The sequence below is a fragment of the Aquarana catesbeiana genome, linkage group LG02 (assembly GCF_042186555.1).
Source record: "Aquarana catesbeiana isolate 2022-GZ linkage group LG02, ASM4218655v1, whole genome shotgun sequence".
In the NCBI taxonomy this organism is placed as follows: Eukaryota; Metazoa; Chordata; class Amphibia; order Anura; family Ranidae; genus Aquarana; species Aquarana catesbeiana.
Genome location: NC_133325.1, coordinates 550,744,108 through 550,750,107, shown reverse-complemented (window position 1 = coordinate 550,750,107; position 6,000 = coordinate 550,744,108).

The window sequence follows — 6,000 nt, the reverse complement described above, 5'->3', positions numbered from 1 at the left end:
ATACTTTACCGTTTACTGTGCTTTATTGTTAACCATTTTTTTGTCTTCAGGTACGCCATTCACGACTTTGAATGGTTATACCAGAATGATGCCTGCAGGTTTAGGTATCATCTTGGTATCATTCTTTTCAGCCAGCGGTCGGCTTTCATGTAAAAGCAATCCTAGTGGCTAATTAGCCTCTAGACTGCTTTTACAAGCCGTGGGAGGGAATGCCCCCCCCCACCGTCTTCCGTGTTTTTCTCTGGCTCTCCTGTCTCAACAGGGAACCTGAGAATGCAGCCGGTGATTCAGCCAGTTGACCATAGAGCTGATCAGAGACCAGAGTGGCTCCAAACATCTCTATGGCCTAAGAAACCGGAAGCTACGAGCATTTTATGACTTAGATTTCGCCAGATGTAAATAGCGCCATTGGGAAATTGGGGAAGCATTTTATCACACCGATCTTGGTGTCATCAGATGCTTTGAGGGCAGAGGAGAGATCTAGGGTCTAATAGACCCCAATTTTTTCAAAAAAGAGTACCTGTCACTACCTATTGCTATCATAGGGGATATTTACATTCCCCGAGATAACAATAAAAATGATTTAAAAAAAAAAAAAAATGAAAGGAACAGTTTAAAAATAAGATAAAAAAGCAAAAAAATAATAAAGAAAAAAAAAAAAAAAAAAAAAAAAAGCACCCCTGTCGCCCCCTGCTCTCGCGCTAAGGCGAACGCAAGCGGCGGTCTGTCGTCAAATGTAAACAGCAATTGCACCATGCATGTGAGGTATCGCCGCGAAGGTCAGATCGAGGGCAGTAATTTTTGCAGTAGACCTCCTCTGTAAATCTAAAGTGGTAACCTGTAAAGGCTTTTAAAGGCTTTTAACCACTTCAGCCCCGGAAGGTTTTACCCCCTTCCTGACCAGAGCACTTTTTACAATTCGGCACTGCGTCGCTTTAACTGCTAATTGCGCGGTCATGCAATGCTGTACCCAAACGAAATTTGCGTCCTTTTCTTCCCACAAATAGAGCTTTCTTTTGATAGTATTTGATCACCTCTGCCGTTTTTATTTTTTGCGCTATACACGGAAAAAGACCGAAAATTTTGAAAAAAAATGATATTTTCTACTTTTTGTTCTAAAAAAAATCCAATAAACTCAATTTTAGTCATACATTTAGGCCAAAATGTATTCGGCCACATGTCTTTGGTAAAAAAAATGTCAATAAGTGTATATTTATTGGTTTGCGCAAAAGTTATAGCGTCTACAAACTAGGGTACATTTTCTGGAATTTACACAGCCTTTAATTTATGACTGCCTATGTCGTTTCTTGAGGTGCTAAAATGGCAGGGCAGTACAAAACCCCCACAAATGACCCCATTTTGGAAAGTAGACACCCCAAGGAATTTGCTGAGAGGCATGTTGAGCCCATTGAATATTCATTTTTTTTGTCCCAAGTGATTGAATAATGACAAAAAAAAAAAAAAAAAAAAAAAATTACAAAAAGTTGTCACTAAATGATATATTGCTCACACAGGCCATGGGCATATGTGGAATTGCACCCCAAAATACATTCTGCTGCTTCTCCTGAGTATGGGGATACCACATGTGTGGGACTTTTTGGGAGCCTAGCCGCGTACGGGGCCCCGAAAACCAATCACTGCCTTCAGGATTTCTAAGGGCGTACATTTTTGATTTTACTCCTCACTACCTATCACAGTTTTGAAGGCCATAAAATGCCCAGATGACATAAAACCCCCCCAAATGACCCCATTTTGGAAAGTAGACACCCCAAGCTATTTGCTTTGAGGCATGTTGAGTCCATGGAATGTTTTATATTTTGACACAAGTTGCGGGAAAGTGACAAATTTTTTTTTTTTTTTTTTTTTTTTGCACAAAGTTGTCACTAAATGATATATTGCTCACACAGGCCATGGGCATATGTGGAATTGCACCCCAAAATACATTTAGCTGCTTCTCCTGAGTATGGGGATACCACATGTGTGGGACTTTTTGGGAGCCTAGCCACGTACGGGACCCCGAAAACCAATCACCACCTTCAGGATTTCTAAGGGCGTACATTTTTGATTTTACTCCTCACTGCCTATCACAGTTTCGGAGGCCATGGAATGCCCAGGTGGCACAAACCCCCCCCAAATGACCCCATTTTGGAAAGTAGACACCCCAAGCTATTTGCTGAGAGGCATGGTGAGTATTTTGCAGCTCTCATTTGTTTTTGAAAATAAAGAAAGACGAGAAAAAAAATTTTTTTTTTTCTTTTTTCAATTTTCAAAACTTTGTGACAAAAAGTGAGGTCTGCAAAATACTCACTATACCTCTCATCAAATAGCTTGGGGTGTCTACTTTCCAAAATGGGGTCATTTGGGGGGGTTTTTTGCAACCTGGGCATTCCATGGCCTCCGAAACTGTGATAGGCAGTGAAGAGTGAAATCAAAAATTTACGGCCTTAGAAAGCCTGAAGGCGGTGCTTGGTTTTCAGGGTCCCGTACGCGGCTAGGCTCCCAAAAAGTCTCACACATGTGGTATCCCCGTACTCAGGAGAAGCAGCAGAATGTATTTTGGGGTGTAATTTCACATATTCCCATGGCATGTTTGAGCAATATATCATTTAGTGACAACTTTGCGCAAAAAAAAATAAAAAAAATAAACAATTGTCTCTTTCCCGCAACTTGTGTCACAATATAAATTATTCCATGGACTCAACATGACTCTCAGCAAATAGCTTGGGGTGTCTACTTTCCAAAATGGGGTCATTTGGGGGGGTTTTGAACTGTCCTGGCATTTTATGCACAACATCTAGAAGCTTATGTCACACATCACCCACTCTTCTAACCACTTGAAGACAAAGCCCTTTCTGACACTTATTGTTTACATAAAAAAATAATTTTTTTTTGCAAGAAAATTACTTTGAACCCCCAAACATTATATATTTTTTTTAAAGCAAATGCCCTACAGATTAAAATGGTGGGTGTTTCATTTTTTTTTTTCACACAGTATTTGCGCAGCGATTTTTCAAACGCATTTTTTGGGGAAAAAACACACTTTTTTACATTTTAATGCACTAAAACACACTATATTGCCCAAATGTTTGATGAAATAAAAAAGATGATCTTAGGCCGAGTACATGGATACCAAACATGACATGCTTTAAAATTGCGCACAAACGTGCAGTGGCGACAAACTAAATACATTTTTAAAAGCCTTTAAAAGCCTTTACAGGTTACCACTTTAGATTTACAGAGGAGGTCTACTGCTAAAATTACTGCCCTCGATCTAACCGTCGCGGTGATACCTCACATGCATGGTGCAATTGCTGTTTACATTTGACGCCAGACCGACGCTTGCGTTCGCCTAAGCGCGAGAGCAGGGGGGACAGGGGTGCTTTTTTTTTTTTTTTTTCTTTATTATTATTATTTTTTTATCTTATTTTTAAACTGTTCCTTTCATTTTTTTTTTTTTAATCATTTTTATTGTTATCTCAGGGAATGTAAATATCCCCTATCATAGCAATAGGTAGTGACAGGTACTCTTTTTTGCAAAAATTGGGGTCTATTAGACCCTAGATTTCTCCTCTGCCCTCAAAGCATCTGACCACACCAAGATCGGTGTGATAAAATGCTTTCCCAATTTCCCAATGGCGCTGTTTACATCCGGCGAAATCTAAGTCATAAAATGCTCGTAGCTTCCGGTTTCTTAGGCCATAGAGATGTTTGGAGCCACTCTGGTCTCTGATCAGCTCTATGGTCAGCTGGCTGAATCACCGGCTGCATTTTCAGGTTCCCTGTTGAGACAGGAGAGCCAGAGAAAAACACGGAAGACGTTGGGGGGGGGAGGGGCATTCCCTCCCACTGCTTGTAAAAGCAGTCTAGAGGCTAATTAGCCGCTAGGATTGCTTTTACATGAAAGCCGACCGCTGGCTGAAAAGAATGATACCAAGATGATACCTAAACCTGCAGGCATCATTCTGGTATAACCACTCAAAGTCGTGAATGGCGTACCTGAAGACAAAAAAATGGTTAACAATAAAGCACAGTAAACGGTAAGGTATAAAAAATTGCATACCTGAAAAGCAAACATGATAAAACATAATAACAATAAAACATTGCAGAATAGAATACAGTAAAAAAGAACAGAACAATAGAGAGAGAGAATAGAGAGAGAAAGAACAATAAAACGACAACTATTTTTTTTTTATTTTATATTTTTGTATGTTTTTTTTTTTTTTTTTTTTTACACTTTTTTTTGTAACTAACTTTTATAACTGTAACCGGTTCCAGGTTCGGGTCTCTCAAAATGCGATGGCATCTTGGGAGACCCTGTGAAAGTGTGCCCTAGTCTGTGCAATGCTGTACCCTACGCTAATACTCAACTAGTGTATGGTAGCGTTCAAAACATTCACCAATGCAAAGACCAGGATTGTCAGGACAGGAGGGACAATAATAGCGGGTGTCACGTCTAAATCCGCGCTTGCTGCAGACACAACATCTTTTTTGGGGGGGTTCGTTGGGTAGGGGTACTCGGGAGGACATAAAGAAAATGCCTCTCATGCAGCCGACTGCATTTGGTTGGGGATGTGAATGGGGGAAGTACGGGCGCTGCAGAAGCGGTGGGTTCCCAATTAGGATTGGCGAATGCAGCAGGAAGGGCACTATGGGCACGACGGGCCTGTGTTTGTCTTCTTGGTGGCAGCGGGACACTACTTGTGCTTGTCACCTCACCAGCTTGAACTGCACTTATGGGACTCGCCACGTCACCAAGTGTTACTGCAGTGCTGGTTTGACTACGACCGGGGTGTACTAGGCCGCTGGTGCTTGCCACTTCACCAAAACGCTACCAAAAAAACTGTTAGCGATCGCAGGGATCAGGCCTGACTCTGCGAACGCTGCAGTTATGCGTTTAGTGTTTTGTAAGTGTCAGTGATCGATCGATACTGCACTTGGGTGGGCTGGGCTGGGCCGGGCGGAGGGGCAAAACGCAGGTGCTAGCAGGTATCTGGGCTGATCCCGCTAACACTGCGTTTGTGGGAACCCTAAACTGCTGGGGACGCTAGTATAGATCTGATCGGATCAGATATTGATCCGATCAGATACTATACCACTAAGGGAGGCGTATGCTGCGTGCGTGGGTGTTAGCGGTACTGGTGCTAACCTGACGCTGCCTGGGGCTGGTGCTTGCCAGTTCACCAAAACGCTACCAAAAAAACTGTTAGCGATCGCAGGAATCAGGCCTGACTCTGCGAACGCTGCAGTTATGCGTTTAGTGTTTTGTAAGTGTCAGTGATCGATCGATACTGCACTTGGGTGGGCTGGGCTGGGCCGGGCGGAGGGGCAAAACGCAGGTGCTAGCAGGTATCTGGGCTGATCCCGCTAACACTGCGTTTTCGGGAACCCTAAACTGCTGGGGACGCTAGTATAGATCTGATTGGATCAGATATTGATCCGTACAGATACTATACCACTAAGGGAGGCGTATGCTGCGTGCGTGGGTGTTAGCGGTACTGGCGCTAATCTGACGCTGCCTGGGGCGACGCATATCACCGCCGGGCGATCAGGGGGCTAAACCTTTATTCGGTAATAAACGGCGGGTGCCCTGACATTATAAAAAATAAACGAACTAACCAGCGTCACTCGTAACAGTTATACGGTGATCAGTGGTGAAAGGGTTAACTAGGGGGCAATCAAGGGGTTAAAACCTTTATTAGATAGTATATGGGGGTCCCTGACGCTATAAAACGCTGACGGCGAACCTAAATATTTACGTTCCTAACTAGCGTCACCAGCGACACTAATACAGCGATCAGAAAAATGATTGCTTAGTGACACTGGTGACAGGGGGTGATCAAGGGGTTAAAACTTTATTAGGGGGGGTTAGGGGGGTATCCTAGACCTAAAGGGGGTAATATTCACTGCCCTAACACTGTAACTGTCACAAACTGACACTATGCAGTAATCAGAAAAAAAAAAAAAAAAATACTGCTAATGTCAGTTTGTGACAGGGGGGGG